We start from the raw sequence: 25,870 nt of genomic DNA on the forward strand, positions 1-25,870 counted from the left end.
ACTTCCTAACTCATTCTATGAGCATCCCCCTAACACCAAAACCAGACAAAGACATTACAAGAAAAGGCAATGACAGACCAATATTTCTCATGAACACAGATGCAAAAAACCTCAACAAAAAATTAGTAAATTGAATCCAACAATGTATGAAAAGAATGATACACCACAACCAAGTGGGATTTATTCCAGGTATGGAAGGCTGGTTCAACACTCAAAAATCAATATATTCTATCTGGTCAATAGGCTAAAGAAAAAAGAATGCCTATGTTTTTCTAAATAAATTTCATTTCTATTCCAAGTCATATTTTACTAGGGTGGAGATATTTAGCCTCAGGGAATGTAGGGTCCCCCATTTTCCTTGGGCTGATGTCAGTGTTTTGGGGAGGGGTAGTAAAACATGGCAGTTGGCCTTCATTTTGGTCCCCATGCTAGTGTTCACCAAATGTCCACTGCCCCCCCCCCCATCATGGACTCTGACAGTTTGCCTCAGAAGTATCCTTTGTTCAGGGGCCTCTTAAGACCTGGAAGCCCTTTCTCTCTTGCTTCCATGCCATGCCCATGGGCTCAGGAGTCCTTCTGTCACTTCTGAGCACAGGGACCACAAGAACTTTGGGGGGCTGACTGTGGTCCCCAAGGCCTGGACACAATGCTCAGCCATTCTCTCCCTGGGTCTCTGGAGCTCCCCCTGCAGGATGCCAACCCAGTAGGTATGCACATAGCTCCTCTCTCAGGTGCCTCTACCTTGCTCTTTCCTTGCTGGGCCTCCCTGTCTCCTCTTTCCTCCATCCCAGGGGTTATATTTCAGTCACTTGGGATGGAGGTGGGGGCAGCCTGTTGCCTTTCAAGGAACCTAGGCCACCATTCCACTCCCATAAGGACAAGGGCTTTGGAAAAATAAACACCAAAAACACACACATTTTTCTGCTTTCAGTCATGTTAGATCCCCTCCAAGGCAATAAGCCCATGACAGCACTGTTTAAATAGAACAAATAGAACAGGAGGAAAATAGGGAGCATGGAAGAAAAGTAAATCACTTAATAGAAATTCCAGATAACACCCCACATGTGGAAAGTCTAAATTCACAGTCAAAACTCAGACATGAAAAAATGGAACTTCTTGTACCATTTCATAACTGAGCTCCTATGTTTGTTGAGAGCAAAATAAAACATGGTCTTGCCAAGTCAAGGTAAACTTACTTCAGGATTATTCTTCTCCTCTTTCAGAGTAAATGCTTGGTTATTTTAGGGTTCCCTTCCTTTCTCCTCATTCCCACCTTTCTGGTAGTGATATTGTAATAGGGAAGAACAAACCTGACTCCATATTGGATCCCTTTCTTTTACTTTAACCTTTGTATTCTATTGCTTTTGCTACCAGTTAATCACTAAAGGGATGTTGCCTAGAGCTTAAAGTATACATAATGGCCCATCTCCAGGGCCCTGCCTCCCATGCCTGACTGTTAAGCTAAAATACCTTTAAGCTCATGGGAAACATCCTGACCAGGCCCACCTGTGAGTGGCTGCAGGAAAGAAGAAATTAACACATCCCCTCTGGAGTCTTGCTGGAACCAGGAAAATATTTGCAACAACTTACCACCTTTTTGACTTTACCTTCTCACCTCCCTTTCTTCGCTCTATAAAAGAAACTGGCATCCAAACGGGGCAATATGGTTCTCTGGGACACGAGTCCACCACCTTCTTGGTCTGATGGCTTTCTGAATAAAGTCACTATTCCTGGCCCCAACAACTCATCCCTCAATTTCTTGGCTTGTCATGCAGCAAGCAGTACAAGCTTGGACTCAGTAACAATATGAGTTCCAAGGTGCTCATATGTTATCTTGTCATGAGAAAAAGAGAGGCATCTGGTCTATAGTAATTTAACCCATTAAAAGTGTATGTCTCACGTGTAAAGTCCAAATGGATATTTCTGGTCAGGCTCCCTTCTTTATTTTCATCCAGGGACCTTGACCTCTTCTATCTTGTGGCTCTGTCTTCCTCTAGATCCTCAATGTTCTCACTATTCAGTGAGAAGATGGAGAAGAAAGTGAGTCTCATGCATAGGAGGTTTTCTAGACCAGCCTAGAAGTAATGTAGACACATTCCATTGGCCAGGACTCAATGCTGTGGTCACATATACAAACAAAGGAGGCAAAAAAACACACTAGCACAATCTAGCTGTGTGCCTAGGAAGAGGAAAGCAAGGATATTGATAAACATTTACTACTGCAGCAACATTCCAATCCAACTAGACAGGTATTTTCCACCTGCAGGCAAGGCAAGTTAGCAAACATTTGTTGAATACCTTCCAAATACTTGGGACCATGCAAGTTTCTAAGGACACAATGTGAACCAGACCCAATCTTGCCATCAAGGTGCTGTCAGTCCGGAGGGAGATAGATGGAGATAGATGATCTCCAACTAACATAAAATAATGTATGTACACTGAAAACAATAAGACACTGAAGAAAGAAACTGAGGAAGACACAAATAAATAGAAAGATATCCTGTTATCCCGTGTACATGGATTCAAAAAATTAATATTTTTAAATTGTCCATATTACCCAAAGCTATCTACCAATTTAATGCAATCCCTATCAAAATTCCATTGGCATTTTTTCACAGAAATAGAAAAAAACAATCCTAAAATTCATATGGAACCACAAAAGACCCCAAATAGCCAAAACAATCCTGAGGAAAAAGAGCAAAGCTGGAGGCATCATACTTCCTGATTTCAAACTACACTAATGAAGCTAAAGTAATTAAAACATAAAAATTATGGTGCTGGTATAAAATCAGAAACATATGGAACAAAACAGAGAGCCCAGATATAAACCCACCCATATATAGCCAATGAGTCTTTAACTAGGATGCTGAGACACACAACGGGGAAAGGATAGTCTTTTCAATAAATGGTGTTGGGAGAACCAGACATCTATAAAGCAAATAAAAAGAGCTGTACCCTCGTCTTACACCACTCACAAAAATTAACTCAAAATGGATCAAAGACTGAAACATAAGACCTGAACCTTAAAACTCCTATGGGAAAGGCAAAGAGAGAAAAACCTCCTTTACATTGGTCTTGGCAATAATTGTTTGGATATGACACCAAAAGTACAGGCAACAAAAGCAAAAATAAACAAGTGAGGTTTCTCAAACTGAAAAGCTTCTGAAAGGGAAAATCAACAAAATGAAAAGGCAACCTATGCAATGGGAGAAAATATTGACAAATCATATATCTAATAAGGATTTATTTTCCAAAATATGTAAGGAACTTATCCAAGTCAATAGAAAAAAAATAATAATAATCCCATTAAAATATGGACAAAGAACCTGAATAGAAATTTTTTCAAAGACACACAAAGGGCCATCAGGCCCATGAAAAGGTGCTCAACATCACCAATCATCAGGGAAATGCAAATCAAAACAGTACAGCATGATGACTGTAGTTAATAATACTGTATTGTATATTTGAAAGTTGCAGAGAGAGTAGATCTTAAGAGTAACCACCACAAGCAAAAACATTTGTAACTATGTGAGGTGGTGGAGGTTAACTAGACTAATTGTGGTGATCATTTCATAATACATACAAATACTGAATCGTTCTGTTGTACACCCAAAACTAACATAATGTTACATGTCAATTATACCTCAACTTAAAAAAAACACAAGGAGATATCATCTCACAGCTGCTAGGATGGCTTTTATCAAAAAGGTAAGAGATAGAGAAAGCCCTCGCACAGAAACGAAGACCCAACACAGCCATAAATAAATAAAAAAATTAAAAAAAAAAGGTAAGAGATAACAAGTGTTGGTGAGGATGTAGAGAAAAGGGAACACTTATGCACTGTTGATGGGAAGGTAAATTGGTGCAGTCGCTAGGGAAAACAGTATGGAGGTTCCTCAAATAATTAAAAATAGAGTTACCATTCTATCCAGCAACCCCACTTCTGAGCATATATTCAAATCACTATCGCAAAGAGATACCTGCACTCCCATGTTCACTGCAGCATCATTCACAATAGCTAAGACATGGAAACAACCTAAGTGTCTATCACAGGTCAATGGATAAAGAAGATATGGTTTATATATACAATAGAATATTATTCTGTCATGGGAAAGAAGGAAACCCTGCCATTTGCAACAACGTGGATGAAATTAGAGTATATTATGCTAACTGAAATTAGCCAGAGAAAGACAAATACTCATTTATATGTGCAACTTAAACTATAACAAGAAAAAGTCAAACTCATAAAAGTAGACAGTAGACTGGTGGTTACCGGGGGCTGAGCTGGGGAGATAGATGGCTTGATCAAATGATATAAGCCTTCAGTTATAGGAGGAATGAGCTCTGGGGAGCTAAGGTACAGCACGGTAACTAGAGTTAACAACACTGTGTTGTGTACTTGAAATTTGCTAAGAATACACCTTGAGCATTCTCACCACAAAAAACAAAAGGTAACAATGTGAGGTGGTGAATGTATCACTCACCTGCTTATGGTAATCATTTCACAAAGTATAAGCGTGTCGAATCATCACACTGAACACTTTACATATATAGAATCTTATTTGTCAATTATACCTTAATAAAGCTGGAAAAATTAATTAAGATAAAATAATATACTTTATAATAAAGAGCTGTCACCACAGAGGAAAAAAAAGAAATAATTCTGTGTGGCAGAGGGAAGGAAGGTATGCAGAAGAAGGCACACTGGAACTGGGTCTTGAGAAATGAGTGGAGTTTCTCCAAGGAAGGGCATTTTAGGTGGAAGAGGCAGCTGAGTAAAGGTGGCACAGCAGGAAGGTAACCAGTCAGGTATGGCTATTGTGAGATGTGGACAGAGTGGAAAGTTCTGGAAAGCTTTGTCCCCCATATCTGCCTATTCTGCCCACCTGCAAAGCCCAGATTCTTCCAAGAGCCTGCCCTACACACACCACATCCCACCAGGGTCCAGCACAAGGTCTAAGAAATCTTTACAAACCCAACATTGTCGGGCACAATGCCTACCTCCCAGACGGACCTTGATAAGTCAATGCCAATTGACTCTGGTTTCATTTAGGTGATGGTAAATATCACTGGTCTTTGTCAAACAACCGGAAATTGTACTCCCCCCCCCCCATAGCTGGTTAATGATTAGTCTCTAATCGCTGTCTCATGCTGTCTGGCAGGAGGTTCTGTATGACTCAGGGCTCTGCTGACATTCCAGGAGGTCACTGGAGGGACACTCTCCCCAAACGTGACCCCCGGCACACAGGCTGGGAGCACAGGCAGGCGAGAGGGGAGAGGTCCTCGCCCCTCTGGGTGTGCACACAGCAACCAGATTTCCGAAGAAGAGAAGGAAAAAATGACCCAAGACACTTGCTGCTTCTCCAAATGAATTTATAGCATGAGGAAAAGGGAAAAATAGAATCTGTTCAGCCCACTTTTATAAGAACAGATGCCATTTTACAAGGTTGATAGAAACCCCGGATAGCTGCACAGAAAGAACGTTTCGAACCTTCCAAATTTCTATAAATATGCGTATGCATGTTAGATCTTTGACCATTAATGTTCATAAGATATTATAATATTAAGCAAGAATTGTCATTTTTAAAAAAGGCACTTAAGATGTTTAAAATGTGGCATATATATGAATACAAGATTTAAATGTGCTTAAATATAGACTATATAATGGTAGATTTGAAGGATAAAAGCATTTTAGAATAAAAGCAATAAAAAGTTACTAGCTATTGCATTATGATGATCTTATGGAGATCCATGATCGACTTACAAATAGTGATCACAACTGACGTTTATTCAGCAATTACTATATAACAGAGACTATACTAAGAGCTCCATGCATTTCCTCATTTCATTCTCTCCAGAGCCCTCCAACGGCTGTCCTGTTATTATCCCATTTTACAGATGAAGAACAGAGGCCTGCGTTAGATCTGCCAGGGTTGAGGCGACAAAGTACAGCCCTGCATTCTAGTCTGTCTGAGTCTAAATCTTTTATTTTAACCACCCACCCACCCCGAGAGTATCTTCTTGAAATGGCAGCTATGCATATAGCCACTCAATGAAGAAGCATTTATTGAGCATCTGTATGCATACACACGCCAACTACTAGGGGATAAAAATGTGTATAAAACACAGCCTGTCCTCAGCAAATCTTTGGTCAAGTAGTCAGTATCCTTTTTTAGCTTTAGAATTACTATGCAAAGAGCAGCTGTATTCATGATAGCCCAAAACAAGAAGCAACTCAAATGTCCTTCAGTGCATAAACAAACCATGGCACCCCAGTATGGTAGAATTCCATTCCTCCACAAAAAGGAATGCACTATTAATACATGTAATACATTACTAGTATTACTACTAGTACACATTACATGCACTAATACATGTAATACAAGACTACTAATATGTTAACACATATTAATAAACAATTCCATGGATCTCAAAGGAATTGTGCCCAGTGAAAAAAGTCAACCAAAAGGTAACACACTGTATGAGTCCATTTATGTAACAGTCTTGAAATAACAAAGTTATAGAGATGGAGAAAGCTTAGTGGTTGCCAGGGGTTAGGGATGGGACGGAGAGGGGGAATATGGCCACCAAGGACAGCATGAGGGAGCCTTGAGGTGATGGAACCAGTCTGTATACTGATTCGGGTGGCAGTTAGAAGCACCCTCACTGTGATAAGATTGCATAGAACTATTCACACACACTCAAAGGCATATAAAACAGAGGAAATCTGGATAAGCTCCGTGGACCAATGTCCGAATGCAGGGGGTAACACTGTGCTATAATTATGTAAGATGTTACCATTGGGGGAAGCTGGGTGATGAGCACAAGGACCTCCCTGTGCATTTTGGGGGAACTTCCTCGAATCTATAATGATTTCTTTTTTTAAAATTTTGAGTACTATGCAATTATTCTTTTTTGTAGACACTTTAACCCCACTAGCAGCTGCAACATTTCTGCTGTGGCCCTGAGGTTTTGACCTGAGAAAGCAAAGATTTCACTGGTCCTTAGTAGAACTCAAATGCAGGTAGCCGGTGGTTAAATAAGTCAGCAGTTAACACACAACTGCCTTGCCAGCAGTCAAATGAGTCTCATATGCAGATTTTTTTTTCTTTTTTTCGCTGAAGCATGGTCCTTTTATTAACTAGATCCACAAACACACATTTTTCACTTTTACGCATTTTCTGAAGTATGATCTAAAATGAGCCATACACAGAAATAAATAACAACCCCTTCCACTCATATGCTGTGCTTCTTTCTGAAGAATTATCCCATTCGTCATCTAAGTTATAAAACATGCCACCCATGAACCTGATTCAAAGGCCAGAAATCCCACAAACGAAAGGTAGCATTTGGGTGAGGATTTAATCTAAATGACCAAAGCCTTCTCTTGGGGCAGCAGAAGCTTGGGTCCTATTTTCACCAACATCCTAATTCCCTCCATGTTCTCTCTTTATGCACCCTGTTTTGTCAAATACAAGAGTCTAGGAATTGTAAGACACATCCTGATTTCAGAGATATTTGAGCATTAAAAAAGCATGCCTTAGAATCCATGGAATACTGTAATATTCCATCCAAATACCTCCAAATTGAGGTCATGTAACCTCTGCACATATCTGAAGAACAGGCTCCTGCCTTACGCCATAAGGGAAATGTTCCCATGTGTGGTGATGTAATCCCTCCGTTTAAAACACAAGATCCAAAGAAAGGTTCCCTTTTTGTGAGATAAGAACTTGTGTGGGGAAATAGGAGAGCGTGTGGTTAGATAAGAACCTGTGTGGGGAAATAGGAGAGTGTGTGGTTATTTGTAGCAATGAGATGAGCTCATAGGAAACTTCCCACAAAGACCAGAGCCCACGTTCATGTGCGTGTGTGTGTGTGTGTGTGTATCTGTGTATGTGTGTATGTGAAGACCAGCTGACTGGAAGTTCATGATTCATCCACACTGGCTCTGCCACCAGGGTAGGGATGGAGTTCCTGGGACAGATAATCAGCTACTTCCTGCCTGTGCGGGGTGTCAGGCAGGCTCGCCTGAGTCACACGGCAGTGACCCAGGTGGCTCCGCTGAAGGAACAGGGTCACAGCCACTTTTCAATACACCTCCTTTGCTGAGTCACATACCAACTTTGCAGAGAAATCTCCAGGAACAGCCACAACACGCTGGTGCCTATGACTGAAAAGGGAGCAGCTTCCGGAAACCAAACAGGCCTGCCGCCCTGACAACAGAGAGGGCCTGAGAAGGGCAGGGTGTGGTCATGACCACCACTCCCCAGCTCAGGTCCCCCAGGCCCAGGTTGGAGGGTTTGTAGGACCCAGGCGAGGAGCCTTAGACATGAGCCTCCCAGGGGAACCAAGGCAGAGTCACTCAGTCACAGATCTCAGAGGGCCCCAGATATCACCCAGTCCAGGAGTGGATAGAACTCAGGAATAGGTACACTTCAGAATCATGGACATAGAGAACAGACTGGTGGTTGCCAAGGGGGAGGGAGCTGGGGGAGGGACGGATTGAGAGTTTGGGATGAGGAGATGCAAACTATTATACATAGGATGGATAAACAACAAGGTCCTACTGTATAGCACAGAGAACTATATTCAATATCCTGTGACAAACCATAATGGAAAAGAATATATTTTTTAAAAGCGTGTATATATGTATAACTAAATCACTTTGCTGTACAGTGGTAATTAACACATTGTAAGTCAACTATTTTTCAATTAAAATTTTTTTTAATTAAAAAAAGGAATAGGTACGCTTGGACGGAAAATTAAAAATCCTTGCTTCCACTAACCCATAACAGATATTTAGTGTTTCAACGTAGGCATTAAAAAATGCCTATGAGGGGCTTCCCTGGTGGCGCAGTGGTTGAGAATCTGCCTGCCAATGCAGGGGACACGGGTTTGAGCCCTGGTCCGGGAAGATCCCACATGCCACGGAGCAACTAAGCCCGTGTGCCACAACTACTGAGCCTGTGCTCTAGAGCCCGCGAGCCACAACTACTGAGCCTGGGTGCCACAACTACTGAAGCCCACGCGCCTAGAGCCCGTGCTCTGCAACAAAAAGAAGCCACCGCAATGAGAAGCCCGCGCACCGCAACAAGAGTAGCCCCAACTCGCCACAACTAGAGAAAGCCCGCGCACAGCAATGAAGACCCAACACAGTCAAAAATAAATAGAATAACTTTTTTTAAAAATGCCTATGAATGTAGGCAGACATCTGTGTCTGCCACCAATAAAAGTCATAATTTGCTCATATCACACGATGGTTGTTGCACATTCTGAAATACCATCCACCCTACATCTTCTGCTTGGAAATCATGGACTTTTTTACTTCCCACTACATCTTGTTATTTAATCCACTATTAAAGTACCACATATGTTACTATATCACAGATGTTTGTGCTTGGTATTCTGATACCTGTATTTCAATAAACATTCTTTCTTTTGCAATCTGATATATTTATTTTTTACATTTAAAAGTTATCCTGAGAAGGGGTCCAGAATCAAGCCCAGCCCACCACGGAAAACTTTAAGAACATCCTTTGCTAGGGCTGTCATGACGAAGAACAGAGAGCGGGTGACGTAAACAACAGAAACTGTCTCACGGTTCTGGAGGCTGGAAGTCCAAGATAAAGAAGTCCTTCTGGGGGCCACAAAGGAAGGTTCTGCTCCAGGCCTCTCTCCTGGGCTTGTCAATGGCCATCTTCTCCTTATGTCTTTTCACACCATCTTCCCTCTATGCATGTCTCTGTGTCCAAATTTCCCCTTTTTATAAAGAGGCCAGTCATGTTGGATTAGCATCTACCCTAATGACCTCATTTCAATGTCATTAACTCTGCAAAGACCCTGTCTCCAAGTAAGGTCACATTCTGCAGCTGGGGATGGGAGGAGGTTAGGACGCCAACAGATCTTAGGGTGAAGGAGTAGAGGAACACGACAAGACACGATTCAATCCATAGCAGACGCTCAGGCCAGTAACCTCCGTGTTCTGCTCAGGTCCCCAGGGTGGAGTGACACACAGAATTGCTAACAGGACACAGGCTTCCTGATGCCTCGTTCGCGATTTGAAGTGCTTTACAAACTGTAAATGGCGCACAGTTGTAGCTTAAAGGGCAGCAGTAAGGTCTCGGAGAGCAGGGAGCAATCTCTCCACGTGCAGACGTTCTCAGAAGCCTAAGAGGCTGGATCAGAATGCAGAGCTCTTCATCCACGAGGCCGCCACTGCTCTGGCCCCCAGAAGAGAAGCAGGAACGCTCTGGTGTCATTGTTTTACTTTCCGTTGGCAGCTGCCACCAGTCTCATCTCTAATTTTTATAGCAGTTATGATCGTCTGTATCATGTATACGAGGTAGCAGGTGATGGGGCTCTGGAGTCCACTTGTGGTCTCCATGGAAATGCCTGCAACCTTGACTGTGCTTAGCAAGCAGAAGACACTGAACCCTTTAGGAAAATGGGAAGTATTTTCTCACCACTTTGTCCCTCTCTCTCTCTCTGAGAAATCTTGACCTCAGGCCTATTATCCAAATCTGAATTCCTACCTCCTCTGTCTGACCCTGTTCTCAAGAGAACTGAAATGAAATCTTTCCACCTAGCTGCTGGCAGGCCCAAATCCAGGGTATGAAAGCAGTCCAGTGGAAACCAGTTGAAGCAGAGAGCTTCTGGGGCCCTGATAGACTTATTTCAACACACTGGCCAGAATCCATAAATCTGCTGTATGATTCATAACTCAGTTAAGAAACCCAGCACCCCTACGTCCTAATCTGATGATCAGAATGATTTCTCCCTCTAGACAGCTTGAAGGCAAGGGAGGGAGTGGGCAAGACTATTACCTGCAAGTCCTAAGGTGACATCAGGGACATTTATCATCCCCCAAAGTGTACCAGGCTGGTTACAGCCGCGTGTCGTGCTTGTGAACCCAGGGCACGCTATATATCTGCATAACATACCAAGTACATACACGGTGGTAATGAAACATAGAATTACTGCCTCATGCGAGTCTTCCCTTCTGGACCACAAGCAGCGTGAGGGCAGGGGCCATTGTCCCCTCGCTGCTAAGCACGGGTTCCCACACATGACTGATACTGATACTGTGCCCTCAGCCCTCCCCCTTCCACACCCACCTCTCTGATAACCTACTGCCCTTCTGCAACACTTCCTCCCCTCTGAGGTCACCCTAGTTCACCTAAATTTAGCTCTGAAAATATAAAAGCGTGGCCAGTGTGTGGGAGGAGAAAGCACACTGCCACCTGCCCTGCAGACCCACCCACCACCCTCTGGAGGAGCCCAGGGCTGCTTGGGGTACCTGATCCCAACTGTCTTTGCTGACATTCACTTTCTATCAGGGGTTGTACGTACACTGCATCATTTCTTCCACCGTGATCTTACTTTGGAGACTCTTGTGCAAGGTCACACAGCTAAGAAGGTATTTGTGGCACAATAAGAAACATGTTTGGTCCTTGTTTCCATTCCTGAGACAGAGCCCCGAAAACCCTTGGCATGTCCTGAGTGATAGGAGTGTCTTTTGTTATTCATAAGAAGTCCCCTTTGATCACACCTGAGTTATGCTAATGAGGTGACACGGGTGCAGCCCCCAGATGCTGAAGAATGGAGCTCTCAGGATGGGGAAGTTTCAGCCCCACTCGGTGACCTCTGGGAAAGGGACCGGGGCTTCGGATTGAGCTCTGTAGAAACTCTTAACAGCAAGATTTGCTGAACTTCCTGGTTGGTGAAGGCGTGAGGGTTGCCGGGAAGCTCCACGCCCCTTCCCACAAACCTTGCCCTGTGCACCTCTTCCACCTGGGTGCTCCCAAGTTGCAGCCTTTATAATAAACCGGTGATAGCAAGTAAACTGTTTTCCCTGAGTTCTGTGAGCCGGTCTAGCAAGTTATCAGACCTGAGGAGGTGGAATCCCCCAACCTTATATCTGGTGGGTAGGAAGCCGGATAACAACCTGGGATGTGCAGGTGGTGTCTGCAGTGGGGGTGGTCTCGTGGGACTGAGCCCTTAGCCTGCGGGGTCTGCCCCGGTCCCAGGCAGACAGTGTCAGAGTTGAGTCGAAATGTTGGTACCCAGCTGGTGTCAGAGAATGAGGTGGGGTGGGAAAAAAGCCACACACTTGGTGTCAGGAGTGATCTGGAAACAGATCAGAACTGAACCAGGATTGGAGCTCAGATACGGCCCATTCAAACACTGGACTTCACCAGCCCGTGAAGCAGCTGGCCTGGACGTGGCTTCGCAGCTCTGAAAGAACGTTTGGTTGCCAGCCCTTCTCTGAGCATGACCACGTTGTGCATCCCGCCACCCCACAGCCGCGCTGGAGTCTGACGTCTCGCCTCTTGGCTCCCAGGCTCCCAGCAGGCAGGGGAGGTCTCCCCGTTTCCCCAAAACACCTGTGTCCCTCCCTTTACCCTGGGAGATCCTCACTACAGTGCCTGCGGTTTAAAAAAAAAAAAATGAACAAAGATCAGAGATTTTTCATCCACACAGTCTAGCTTGGAGATTCCAGCAGTTGCAATGACGCTGGTTTTTCCAAGAGAAGCAGTTAAAATCCTAAACATGTTTTCTCTTGGCACCTGAGACCAGGTTCCAGACGGTGGGAGTAGCTGAATACTAATTACTTGTAGCCAAGGACATGTGAAGACCATCTTTCCCTTTTTTTCACTATTTAAACCATCTGTTCCTAGCACTTCTTGTTCTGCCCAACTTTGCAGAAAACAAGTGGATAAACTGGCAAAAATCTCTAGTTAGGGTGAAATTCATAAGATTTCTTTCCTTCCTTCCTTCCTTCCTTCCTTCCTTCTCTTATTTGACAAATAGGTATTGTATGCTTACTATCCCTGGGCAGTGGGCTGAATGCCACACCGTTCCTACACCCAGGTGCTCAAGTCTAGTGAGAGAGCAGATGTGAAGCAAAGAATTACACCAATAAATGTAAAAGGACAACTCTGGGAGCCCTGCAGGAGAGAGGCATGTGGTCCGATGAGTGCATTTCACAGGGATTTGAACTAGTCATGGGATAGGATGTCTCCCCTGAGGACATGACACCAGATGTATCAGGAGGGGAAAGGGAGGTCAAGGAGGGGAAAGGGACACTAAGGTGCAGAAGCCACAGCAAGGATGAAGGCCTTCCGAGGGAAGGGAGCAGGGCAGGGACAAGGGAGGTACGGAAAGTCTATACAACTGGAGAAGTACAAGGTCTAAGATGAGGCCAGGGAGGCGGGCAAGGGCCAGGCCACCCAGTATGCAGTGAGCTGTGCTTACGGGTTTGTCACTAAGCCCAAGAGCAATAGGAAAATAAAAAGCAACAGGTCTGGGAAAAGCCCCATTGGAGGGCTTTAATCATTGGGGTGACACAGTCAAACAGTTAGGTCAAAAACATTATTCTAGTTTAACAGTAGAATAGTGAATAATAATCATCCATACTGCACTTTTCATACAAAATAAGAAAAAGTATGAATAATTGTCTCCTCTAGGGATGACAGTATTGGCACAAAGAGAAGGAAAGCAGCTTGCCCAGGTCACAGGGTACTAGAAGCCAAAGTGCAGGACTCTGTCTCATGTCCCCAGGTCTCTCTAAACAGCCATTTTTGAAAAAGTAGATTAAAAATACGCCAGTAGTCACATTAGGTGACCCTCTTCACTTAAGCATTTGACATGCCGACTTCTGAAGTTGTGTGGGTATAAATGACTCAGCCAGTGGCCAGAAATACAAGCCACATAATGACCACCCCTAGGAATGGTTAAACATTCTACCCCCTCTCTGCACACACTAACCCTCTTTCTCCTCCCATTTCTCTGCATTAAGTCACTCCCAGCTTTTTAACTGCAATGTCTTTCCTGTGGCAAAGGTTAGTTCACTGCATTTTCAGCATAACCTTGTCAGCACAGATAAGAGAGACCCGAGTCCTGAAGAGGAAAAGAAAATGTTATGTGTTACTCCCTAAGACAAGTCTAAGTCATCCTCGACCATTGAGTCTATAATTCAGCCTTAAATTTGTTTAGGGAAAGTTCTTTATGCCAATTCTCCATCTCCTCACCTGTAAAATGGAAATAAGACCTCCACTCCCGATAGTGGAGAACAGGTAATTCCAACCAAACAACCTGCTGAGAACAATTAGTACAGCTGGAAAAATGTGAACAATATCTACTTGGACATAGCAGGATTAAAAAATATAGTGAGGGGCTTCCCTGGTGGCGCAGTGGTTGAGAATCTGCCTGCCAATGCAGGGGACACGGGTTCAAGCCCTGGTCTGGGAAGATCCCACATGCCGCGGAGCAACTGGGCCCGTGAGCCACAACTGCTGAGCCTGCGCGTCTGGAGCCTGTGCTCCGCAACAAGAGAGGCCGCGATAGTGAGAGGCCCGCGCACCGCGATGAAGAGTGGCCCCCGCTCGCCGCAACTAGAGAAAACCCTCACACAGAAATGAAGACCCAACACAGCCATAAATAAATAAATTAATTAATTAATTAATTAATTAATTTAAAAAATATATATATATAGTGAGGAATTGCCATCCAGGGAAGATAAAGGCCCAGGGAGATGAGCCCGTGCATGTGTAGAACTACTTTTCTCCTGGAGGCATCTGCTCATTCCAGAGGGGTTGGCCGAGAGACTGAGCAGTGATGCTGAGAGCCTTACCTGGCTAAGGGGTTGGGGATTGGTGTCCAGGGACAGAAACAGGAGGGGGGCATTGTGAAAGCCCCTTGTTCTGAATTGGAACCTCACAGGACTACATGATAAAAAGATAGGGAACAGTTCCATAGGGAACTATTGCTCAGTTTCAAAATAGCTGAATCACTGAAACTGGGTTGAAGCACTCAGATTGTTAATGCCCTCAGACGCCCAGCAGAAGAAAATGTAAATCTCTGGGGGACGATAGAAACATATGAAGTAATTCATATGAACATAATTTTATAAGAATTTTATAATGAATGCCCTGTACACAACCAAAAATAACAAGGCACATGAGGAGACAAAACCACATGACTGAAACAATAAACAGTGCAGAAACAATAAACAGTGAACGTTAACAAGCACAAACTGTTAAATGCTTAATATGTTCAATGAGATAAAAGACAAGACTAAGAATTTCAGCAGAGAAATGGAAATTATTAAATTATTTCTTTTTAAAAGAACCAGTGGGAATTCTAGAACCAAAAATAACCAATATTAAGAATAACCAAAATTAAAAATTCTAGGGACAGGTTTAAGAGAAAATCAGTAAACTAAAATATAGAGGAGGAAAATAGGATGATAAATAAAGCGTAGAGCAACAAAAAGATGGAAAACACAGCAGAGCAGGTAATAGAAATAGAGTATAAATTGAGAATGTCTAGTATATGTGCTTACGAAATTCTAGAGGGAGAGAGGAATGGGGGGAAATGCAATATTTAAGAAATAATGGTTGAGAATTTCCATAAACGATGAAGAACAGCAAATCCCAAATTCAAAACACTCTAAGAAGTCCAGAAGGATAAACAAAAAAAAGAAATCCACCCCAGGCACATCATAATAAAATCACTGAAAATCAAAGACAAAAGTAATATCTTGAATGCAGCGAGAGACCAGAATGGCATATTACCTTTAAAAGACCTAAAATAAAGTGACAGCTGACTTCTCAATAGGAGACAATAGAAGGGTATCTTCAAAGGGCCGAGAGACACAGCACATATATACAAGGTCAGGAATAAAAAAGGAAATAGCACTATAAATCCTACAGACATTAAAAATAGGACTTCCCTGGTGGCGCAGTGGTTAAGAATCTGCCTGCCAATGCAGGGGACACGGGTTCGAACCCTGGTGTGGGAAGATCCCACATGCCATGGAGCAACTAAGCCCGTGCGCCACAACTACTAAGCCTGTGTTCTAGAGCCCACAAGCCACAACTACCGAAGCCTGTGTGTCACAACTACTGAAGCCTGCGCACCTACAGCCCATGCTCTGCAACAAGAGGAGCCACTGCAATGAGAAGCCCGCGCACCACAACGAAGAGTAGCCCCCGCTCGCCGCAATGCAACAAAGACCCAACACAGCCAAAAATAAATAAATTAATTTTTTTTAATGTTTAAATAAATAAAAATAAAAATATACTAAGAAGGTATTATGAACAGCTCTATGAAAATAATTATGAAAATTGATGGTCAAATCACCAGAGAAATAAAACTTACCAAAACTGGCATGATAAAACAGAAAAATATAGTTGAATCCATAATTTAAAACCTCCCCAAAAGAAAGCTCTTGGTCCAGATAGGTTCACTGGGAATTCTACCAAACACTCAGAGGAGAAGTAACACTTCTCTTATATAAATTATTTCCAAAAAGAGAAACGAAGCAATCTCCAACTCAGTTTTTTGAGGCCAGCCTAACCATGATCCAAAACCTCTTAAGAACATTACAAGGATGGAAAGTTTCAGACCAAACTTACTCAGGAACACAGACATAAAAATCTTAAACAAAGTGAAGTGAGGGTAAACCAAATACAACAATAAATAAAGAAGTTAATACATCCCAAATAAGTTAGGTTCCTTCTAGGAATGCTAGATTTGCTTAACATTCAGAAATCAGTCAGAGCCGTGTGATATCTCAATAGCTGCAGAAAAGGCATTTGATAACATTCTGATATATTCACCTTTAAAAAAACTCATAGAGACTAGAAATAAAAGATAACTCCTGCTTTTAATTTTTCAAAAAAAAAAAAGCATCTAAAAAAGCATAATATTACTGGTGAAAAATGAAGTACTTTCCTTCTGAGATCAGGAATGAGACGAATAACCACTCTCACCATTTCTATTCAACATTTTACTGGAGGGCCGAACAGCAATAAAACAAGAAAAATAGAAAAGGTTAAGAACTGGAAAGGAAGAGATAAAATTGTCATCATTCTCTGACCACATAATTGATTTACGTAGAGTCCAAAACAAACAAACAAAACACTACAGAAAAACTATTAGAGCTAGTAAGTGAATTTAACAAGGTCCCAAGGTACAAGGAAATTTTTAAAAATACAATTGTTATTTCTCATAACAGCAATAAATAACTAGAGAATGAAAATTTTAATGATGCCTTTAACCTCTTTATGCTTGATCTTTGTGAATGTGTTATCCAATCCAAAAAAAAAAAAATTTGTGATTAAACGGTCTTTTGTTGTGGAACAAAAAAGATAATTTTTACAATAGCACCCAAAAGAATACCAAAAAGATCCTAGTCTGAGGGATAACAGCAGTCACTTGAGTTCAAAACTCTCCATACAACCTCCAAAAAAAAAGCCGGAGATTATCACGGAGTGAAATAAACCACACAGGCAGAGAAATATGCACCTAATTGCAACAAAGCTATTGCTGGAGTTCTACCGCGTGTTCAAGGCCTTGGAAGTAAAGAGTGGGAGAGGAGAGTCTTTAAGAAGATCTTCTAAAAATAAGAGACCAGGGCTTCCCTGATGGCGCAGTGGTTAAGACTCTGCCTGCCTAATGCAGGCCGCATGGGTTCGAGCCCTGGTCTGGGAAGATCCCACATGCCGCGGAGCAACTAGGCCCGTGAGCCACAACTACTGAGCCTGCACGTCTGGAGCGTGTGCTCCGCAACAAGAGAGGCCGCGATAGTGAGAGGCCCGCGCACCGCGATGAAGAGTGGCCCCCGCTTGCTGCAACTAGAGAGAGACCTCGCACAGAAACGAAGACCCAGCACAGCCAAAAATAAATAAATTAATTAATTAATTATTTTTTTTAAAAAAAGAGACCAGTGAATTATGCAGCCACACAGGGGCCAGTACTCAGAGGCGCGCTGTGCTTGGTTTTCGTCGCCATCTTGAAATTCTTAATTTTACCTTTGAACTGCTGTTTTAGAAGGGAAGTCTGGAACTCTGCGTCTCCTTTTCCTGTTGGCTTCCCGCTGGACTCTGCAGTAAGGGCTGAGAGAGGGAGACTGGGCGTCAGGAGGAAGAATTGGCATCCTCCTTCCTGCTTTGCGCGTTGATCTGGAAGCATCTCTCTGACTGCAGCCCTTCACCCTGGGTGCATTTGTTTCTAACCGCCAGCCTCTTTCAGCACACCTGGAACCAATCTCATCGCCCGCCCCGCCCCTGAGCTCTCAGTAGCGGCTAACAGCACCTACTCCTTCTCAGCTGTGGGCGTCCCGTCTGGGAGCTTGTAGGTTTTGATAACCCCAATTACTCCGCTTTGTTCCCCTAGCCTTCAAGGCAGTACCTGTTTTCTGAAGCTATTATCTCCCTGCTACCCTAAGGGTCCTTCTTGTCTTTCAGCCTCTGAAACCTACGTAACCATGTCTCCTTATTCAACTCTCTCTGTTGAAATACATAATTTGATTTCTGTTCTAACTCAGCAGAGACATACAACACACAAGAACAGTCTTATGACCTCAGGGTAGGGAAAGATTTCCTAAGCAGGACACAAAAAGTGCTAATCAGAAAGGAAAAGCTTGGTAAGTTAGATTACATTGAAGATATCAAAATATGGCTTTTACAGGATTAAAAGGCAAGTAAAAGATATTTGCTATTCATTTAACCAAAAAAAAAAAAAAAAAAGGCCTTCTATCCAGACATAAAGAACTCCTACAAATCAAGGCAGAAAACCCGATGAATAAAATACTTTAAATATATACAATTTTTATTTACCAATTACCTCAATAAAACTGAAAAAAAATGAGCAAAGACTTCAAAATGTACTTCACAAAAGATAATATCCAAATGTCCAATGAATACATGAAAAGGTACTCAACTTCATTTGTCACAAATGGAATACAAATTAAAATCAAGATATCACTACACACCATCATAAAAGCTGAAATTAAAAAGACTGACAATGCCAACTGCTGGTAGGGATGCATGCTGTAAAGACTCTTGTACACTGTGGTTGGGAATGTGAATTAGTACAACCAGTTTGGAAAACTGTTTAGCATTAGCTACCAAAACTGAACACATGCCTATCACCCAGCAATTTCACTGATATTTACATAGCAAACTGAAATGCGTGTTCTTTGTCTCTGAAAGACACATGCAAGAATGTTCATAGCAGCATTTTTCATAACAGCACAAAATTGGAAAAACACAAATGTCCAAAAGCAGTAGAATGGAAAATAAATTGTGGTATATTCATATAATAAAATACTACACAGAAAAGAGTATCAACCACAACCAATGCAACAAGTATGAATCTTAAGAACTTAACGTTGAGTTTAAAAAAACAGTTAAAAAAGAACACATGCAGTATGATTTTGTGTTTTAAAAAACAGGCAGGACCAAACTATAGTGTTTAGGGATGCATGCTTAGATAGTAAAAGTATAAGGGAAAGCAGAAGTCATTATCATATATATCAGGATGGTGCTTACTTCTAGGAGATAAAGAGGGGGTGACAATAGCAGGGATGGAGAGGTCTTCTGGGTGCTGGCAATGTTCTATTCTTACCTCATTTATGTTTTTGCTTTTTGATAAAATATAGAACCATACTTTATTTTTTGTGCACATTATGCAGGTTGTATTTGACCAAAAAAAAAGGTTAAAATGTAGATAATAATGCACATTTCTTAGGATCATTGTAAAGATGAAGTGAACTAGGATGCATAGAGAAGGCGTTGTAAAGTGCCTGACATATAATAAGTATTTAATACAAGCTAGTTATTATCTGGTGTAGTACTATAGAGACACAAAAGTAACTATGAACCTGGGCTAGGAGCAAACAAAACCCTAACAAGAAGCTGTCAGAGAGCCTAAAATGGTTTCTAATATATACTAAAGACTAGGTAGAGGATGGAGGTAAGTTTTAAGTGTGTTTGCTACACAGAAATGCCAGGAGATGAGAATTCATTCCTACCACAGTGCTTGGCTTATGAGCATCTCTCAATAACTATTAGAAATATGGATGGATGGGTGGAGGGGTGGATGGATGGATGGATGGATGGACGGACGGATGGGTGGATAGGTAGATAAATTGAAACAAGAGTTAGTCTGATGCACTTCTCTGGTGGCGCAGTGGATAAGAATCTGCCTGCCAATGCAGGGGACACGGGTTCGATCCCTGGTCCTGGAAGATCCCCCATGCTGTGGAGCAACTAAACCCATGCGCCACAACTACTGAGCCTGCACTCTGGAGCCTGAGTGCCACAACTACTGAGCCCGTGTGCCGCAACTACTGAAGCCCGCATGCCTGGAGCCCGTGCTCCGCAACAGGAGAAGCCACCGCAATGAGAAGACTGCGCACCACAGCGAAGAGTAGCCCCCGCTCGCCACAACTAGAGAAAGCCCGCACGCAGCAACAAAGACCCAACGCAGCCAAAAAAATAAAAATTAAATTAAATCTAAAAAAAAAAAAGAGTTAGTCTGATGCAAATCTTGCAGCTCCAAGATCTTAACACACATCATATACAATAAAGTTTCAGGCTTTGTGATAACAGGGAAGTTGGTGACCATTTTCGCAGAACTTTTCATGGTCCTTCCTGGCTGTTGACTAGCCAGGGAAAGGGCAAATATCAACCTGGATCTATAATATCTACCACCAAGTGGGTAATTTATTTTACCTACAAATTAAGCATTCTGCCAGGGCTATCAATCTAGTCTGAAGGCAGAGTATAAGAGTAGTTTTTCTACCCACACAGTCTCCCACAGCAAGCAGAGGCTAAACTAATGCTCATCCAATGGACAGGGATTCACTAGGCTAAAAACATGTTTTCCTAAGACACCCTAAAATGACAACCAGACATCCGGAATGGAGACCGCTGAAGCCACAATTTCCAGACCAGTATTGTATGTAATTGTAGTCCTCAAAGTTTTGTTCATCACAGGGAAAAGAAACATCATTATATTCACCAAACAGTCACTATGCTCCTGTCTGGTCCTTAGAACTGCAGGCCAAGAAGGCTGTCAACTATTGAGGCATATGCTACAGTCACATGGCAGAGGCCGTGTACATTGAATGATTCCGTATTCCTATTATAAGGCATAATATGCTCGCTCACAAACTCTGAACATCTCCACCTACACCTCCACCCCTCTTCCCCAATCCCAATCAGTCCTCTCGCAACAATTACAACTGGATCTATTTCCTTCCCAACTTTTTTCCTTACGTACACACACACATTTGTTTTTATTTTAAAAAATGATATCAAACTATATATGTATAATACAATAACCAATATATTTGGTCTCTGTCCCAGGTTCCTGGCACAGAGCTCCTAAAACCCTTGGAAATTCCCGAGTAATCGGAATATCTTTTTTTTTAATTCATAAAGAGCCCCTTTTGATCACACCTGAGTTTATGCTAATGAGGTGATCTAGGTGGGGCTCCACATAACCTCAGGGTGGGGTTGGTCACAAGAAAGACAAAGTGATACAGGGTTGGAACTTCCAGCTCCACCCACTGACCTAGGGGAAGTGGGCAGGGGGACTGGAGAGTAAGCTCTATAAAACTCTTGAGCAACGAGATATGATGAGCTCCCAGGTTGGTGACCACGTGGAGGCTCTGGGAGCTTGCGCACCCAGAGAGGACACAGATGCTCTGCGCCCCTTCCCACATGTTCGCCCTTATGCATCTCTTCCATCTGTCTGTCCTGAGGTGTACCCTGTATAATAAACCTGGAACTGTAAGTAAAATGCCTTCCTGAGCTCTCTGAGCCATTCTAGCAAACCACTGAACCTGAAAAGAGAGTCCTTGGAACCCCCGACTTGTAGCCAATCAGCCAAGGACAAGCACCAACCGGGGTCTGGCATCTCGAATGGGGACAGCTTGTGGAACTGAGCCCTTTGACTTATGGCATCTGACAGTAACCCCAGGCAGTTAGAGTCAGAATTGAACTGAACCACTGATACGCAGCTGGTGTTGGAGAATTGATTGGTGTCAGGAAACACCCACTGGACAACTTGCTTTCTTTGCTCAGTGCTTCCCATAAACAATTTTCATGGGAAGGACTCTGCACTGTACTTCACTCTTTTCACGGGTTGCATAAGAAAGCAGATGCCCTAACCAGAACCCCTCTGATCCTTTTTCCATCCCAGCATGTGCCCACCCCCTGACTTATGTGTGCTTTCCTGTAGCGACTGCACCTGTAACTCTCTCCCGAGGCCCGCCCGGGCTTCTGGAGCCATCTGCCTGGAAGCATTGAGAATTAGGAGGGCCTGCAGGATTAAGGAGGCCCAGGTCCTCGCCTCCAGGTGGTACAATTTATACTCCAGAGCTCCCCCCAGAAGATTGGCTGAATGCTGGGTCTTCATCTGAAATCACACCCTGACTTGGTGTCTTTCCCTCCCCCACTCCTGTCCCGACCTTCCTTTATGGGGTTGTCCTGGAACATGTCCCTAATAAATGACATGCAGATGAGTCCTCATCGCAGGGTGTGTCTGGGGAAGATGACTCATCACACACAATACTCCATGGTATAGGATGTGCATTAATCCATGTAACCAGTATCCTGTGAGTGTATTTTTGTGTTATTTCTGACTTTTCCTATCCCAGACCACACTGCATACATAATTGCACGCTAGTCCTACAGCAGTCCTTAATCCCTCCCCCCGCCCCCCTTCTCTTAGGAGTTGGTCCAGTCAGTTGTCTGGCCTCCTGCCATCAGAGTTTAAAAACAAGAATGTATCTACAAAACAGAAACAGACTCACAGACATAGAGAACAGACTTGTGGTTGCCAAGGCGGAGGGGGAATCAGGGAGGGAAGGGTTGGGAGTTTGGGATGAGCAGATGCAAACTATTATATATAGGATGGATAAACAACAAGGCCCTACTGTCTAGCACGGGGAACTCTAGTCAATGTCCTGGGATAAACCATCATGGGAAAGAATATAAAAAGAGAATGTATACTTATGTATAATTGAATCACTTTGCTGTACAGCAAAAATTAACACAACATTATGAATCAACTATACGTCAATTTTAAAAATAAATAAATAAAAAGAAGGACCCCACCAAAGGAAAATAAAAAAAAGAATGTAAACACGGCCACAAGGAACCCACTACCATTATTAGCCACTGAGAAGAAAAATGACTCAGCAAGCTTGTTTATTTTTCCTGGAGTTAAGTTAGGATCAAAGGGCTCAGCCCACACAACTTCCCGAACTGCTCTCAGATTCCTAAGAAATCAATGGTTATTATCACACACCCGCCCCAGAGGCTGGGTCCCCTATTTTCAGATCAATGACTCAGAAAGGGTCCTTTGTCTGAGAAATTACGAGGTCTTACATCCCAGAGTCTAACCTCTTCCTAACTCCTTAGATGGTCCCAAATGAAAAAGATGAAATCTTGATGATGGAGAGACTTCATTTATCGATACTACTGTGAAATTTTCTGGGAATTTCCGCAAGGAAAAGGCTTGCATATTTCTTTTGAAATGAGTGGCGAGGACATGTGGAAATCTGTTTGAAACCTTTTTGTTTGGGAAACCTCTAAAAATAAGCTAAACTATCTTACTCACTGGGGAATCACCAGAGTGGAAACTTCCTCCACACTGTTCTCTTGACACAGAATCTAAGGCAGGAATCATTGGATTCCTTCTTTTTTCCCTCCTCGCAGGTGTGAATTTGATCTATCAGTGTCTGAAAGGCCCCTCTCATCTCTGGCTGTGGGTTTCCACTCACAGAATAGTTCCAAACGGTGTTTCGGGCTGACAAATCTCGAGCACATTAAATATACCTGCCAGTAGCCCCACCTCATTCTTAAAGCTTTCCGGGACAATTAATGAAGTCAGTCCACTTAAAACACACAACCACCATGTGAATAAAAGGGTAGTGGCTGCAAGCCAGTGGGTTGTGTGATAGAATGTGAGAAGTCATTAAAGACACAATCTCATTATCACAACCCTAGGACCAGCGGGGTCCAGACACAGCGGCCTCCTCTGTGTGTTATCAATCATATCCCAGCAAGTACTACCTTTTTTTTTTTTTCATCAGGGATGACAAACTTAAAACAGTTTGACTCACCTGGACCTGCTCGCTGTCTGCTGCTGACACACTCCCTTCCCACTCTGAAAAGAAAAGAAAAAAAAAAAAATCTTCAATCAGTCCCTGGGAATTCACATCCTCTGGTTGGAGGAATACATACTGGGCCAAACCACCCACAAAGAGGAGAATGAAATCTTTTACAGGGAATCATCTCTGTCCTGGTGCTAAGGACAAAAGACAAAGTAAGTTCTGAGGGCACGAATGTTAAAGTCTTAGAGGTAGGAGGGAATCAGACTATGAAAGGGGCTGTGGGGTGGAATTGGTTTCAGAGTTTAGGTGGTTTACCCCAAACAGGCTTATTAGTGGCAAGTCGGAGGCTTCAGCCAGCTTCTCTGAATTCATGGCCTGGGGCTCTTTCCACCAAAATGCATTGCTAATGTTGTTAGAAACAAAGAACACAGGAGAGAACGGAAGATGCAGGTCAGGGCTCCCATCACCTGTCAGTTACTTTTTAAATAATAATAATTGTCGTTATTATTATTATTATAGACTTGTCACTTTTTTCCCACCTCGTAGAGGTAAAGGCCCCGAAGGAGAAGCAGCTGTGCCACTTCGCCCGCGGCTTCAGCATCACGCCCGCCCAGGCCGCCCCTCTCGGCCTAAAACTCAGAGCATCTCCGGCCAGAGGATGCTCAGGACCCAGAGCCTTCACCTCCTGAAATCCACACATCCCAGCTGCTCCCGGCAAAGCCAGTCCATCGGACACCATTGTTTGCTTGACCTGGCGGAGATCTGCATACTCAACAAAACTAAACCAAAAAAGTACTCTGTCTCTCAAGTTGACACAGTCAGATAAGGGAGACACCTGTTGAAATGATCTTATCCAGAAAAAATATACCTTGCGTTTTTTATTAAAATTTATTGATATTTTTAAGAGGTTGATTAAATTTTATTTCATTTGCGTGGGGGTCAGAAAGAAACAGAAATAGATGTGACCCTTCAACATAACGCTGTAAGTGGGGCCCAAACAGTATAAAATGACAGGTTAATGGAAAACAATCACTTTCAATAGGTCTGTACTGATACCAAAAGTACAGAAGACACTAAAACTTATATTTTACGCAGTTGACACTGATCTGAGAAAGCACAAGATGACCCCAGAACAAGGAAACCTTCTCTGGGAGGCTCACTTTTGTCTTGGGTTATCTTGAGGAGATGCTTTCAAGAGAGCCAGAGCAGTGAAGGAGGAGTCAAAGGACCCGTCCGGGCTCCAGGACGCTGGGTGCAGGTGCCATCCCTGCATCTGGATGCCTAGGCCACCTCTCCGCATATCCACCGACCACTCTGCTGGCCACGGGGCTTAGACGGGGCGACCCGGGTCCCTCCCAGCAATTCCATTCTTGAACCCCTAAATAGGAAGGAGCACATTGTGGATTGGTTGGCTTGAGTGGATAATCAGAAGAGGATAAAGAGGAAAAACAAACCACCTGAAAGTACGTGAATTAAAAGACACTCTATTCCTTGTCCCAAGTGAAGCTGTCACATTTTAGTAACGGCTTCCCAGAGACTGTACGCTTTCTCTCGCCTTGACGGCACACCAACTGCCCTCCTGATCCCCTGGACCCCAAAGCCAGGCGGTGGCAGCCTTTTCTGTCTCTTCTCTACGCCAGTGACCAAGGTAGAAGGATGTTGGAACCAAGGATGGGAGAGATTTTTCTGAGCTAACAACTCATGTCACAGAACACACCTCACTGCTGGCTACTGGGTGATGACACACCGTCACCCTTGCCTGGACCAGATCCATCCGCCTTAGGGGACCACACCCTGCCACCCACAGCCATCCACCTCCACGCAACTTGTGGGCGACCTCATCGGGTAGCCAGTTCACCTCAAGGCAATTGCCCAATTAGTTAAATTTTATGCTACCACTTTAGATTTCTGGAAGAGAGGGAAACTTTTTTTTACCCTGCAATAAGCAGGCAAGCT

At 43.2% G+C, this 25,870-nt stretch overlaps 1 long non-coding RNA gene across 1 annotated transcript in view; it reads right to left on the reverse strand.

The window, feature by feature from the left end:
- The window catches only part of LOC132358841 (uncharacterized), a 234,637-nt gene extending 210,673 nt beyond the window's left edge, over positions 1-23,964 (reverse strand). The window contains exons 1-2 of the long non-coding RNA XR_009500585.1: positions 23,924-23,964; positions 17,817-17,900 (exon numbers count right to left, since the gene is read on the reverse strand). This is a non-coding gene — a long non-coding RNA (uncharacterized LOC132358841). The remainder of the gene's footprint in view (positions 1-17,816; positions 17,901-23,923) is intronic.
- Positions 23,965-25,870: the final 1,906 nt, after the last annotated feature.

Source organism: Balaenoptera ricei, chromosome 2, assembly GCF_028023285.1.
Source record: "Balaenoptera ricei isolate mBalRic1 chromosome 2, mBalRic1.hap2, whole genome shotgun sequence".
Lineage (NCBI taxonomy): Eukaryota > Metazoa > Chordata > Mammalia > Artiodactyla > Balaenopteridae > Balaenoptera > Balaenoptera ricei.